A 1,457-nucleotide genomic window follows, 5' to 3' on the forward strand; every position below is an offset into this window, starting at 1 on the left:
GATAATTTTGTGTAAAATATTTTATAATATTATTTAATTACAATATTTGGCCCTATTTTTAGTCTCTTTAGGTATTTAATAATTATTTAAATATAGTACTATTTACTCAGAAAATATAAACATTTTTGATGAATTATACAATAGAGATGTAAGTTTATAAATTTTTTTTATGGGATGAAATAGTATTTAAAAAATTATAACTCACATTTTAAATAACAATAATATAATAAAAAATAACTACAAAAAAAAGTTATACTCTCTATACAATTTTAATCTGTCCAGTAAAATATCCCAACAATTTGTTTCCTCAAAATTTAAAAGAAATAAAACATTTGTGTCAACCATTATTCAATCAAACGTGCCTCCCAAGTCCCAGCTCTGAAGAGAGGACTTTTATTGACTTTCACACACTTTCTTCCTTCCTTCCTCAGCTCACGGGAAAATTATGAAGGAAACAAATAAAAAAGAAATTTAGCTGGAAAGTTTTGTGGACTCTATAGTCTATAGTATCATTCCAATCTTATTATTTAAATACATTAGCTTTATTTTTAAAAATTTAAAAATAAAATAGAAAAATTATTATGACAAAGAAAGAGTATAATAAAAGTTTGGTCTCTAGTACAGAAAAATGGCTTGAATGTTGGGATACAAAAGTTATAAAAAGTTAAAAACACAGTGGCGGTGAGCGAGGAGGGAATAAAGCGGTTAAGTATTATAATTGACTAATTGAGAAAACAATAAAAATTTTCCTTAGTGTTTTAACTCCGATAATTAAAATAATTCTCATATGTAAATTTGATGGAGGAATTATTTTAATTCACGGTTTACAATTTAAGAAACTATTTTGATTATATATTTAAAACTAGGAGACCAATTTGAATGTCAAATTAAAGTTGAGGGACTATTTTAATTATTATTTTCTATCGGTGTAAAAATTAATGCGTCACATAAATTTTTTGTTAATGACATTAACATAGTGATTGATGGAGATACAATTTAATTTATAGTTTAAAATTGATGGACCATTTTAATTATTTTAAAAACTAAAAAGGTATTTTAATTATTGAATTAAAACTGAAGGATCATTTTAATTGTTATCTCTATTATAAAAAAAATAAAGTATTAAATTAGTCCCTACATTTAGGCATAATCCTATTTTGGTCCTTAAAGTTTAAAGTGTCATAATTGAATCCAAAAAAATTTCATTTTTAGTTTTAATGTAGTCTCATCATGAAGTCAAAGTTAAATAATGAACGAAATATCCTACATAACAGCCGTACAAAAACAAGGCCTCATGGTGGGACTACATTGAAGTTAAAAGAAACTTTTTTAAATTCAAATAAAATATTTTAAACCTTTAAAGACGAAAATAGAATTACGCCTAAACGTAAAAAACTAATTTAATACTTTACCCTAAAAAAAAGTTTAGGACGGGGGCTTCATAAATACTGCCGGAG

The sequence above is a fragment of the Arachis ipaensis genome, chromosome B03 (genome assembly GCF_000816755.2).
Source record: "Arachis ipaensis cultivar K30076 chromosome B03, Araip1.1, whole genome shotgun sequence".
Classification (NCBI taxonomy): Eukaryota; Viridiplantae; Streptophyta; class Magnoliopsida; order Fabales; family Fabaceae; genus Arachis; species Arachis ipaensis.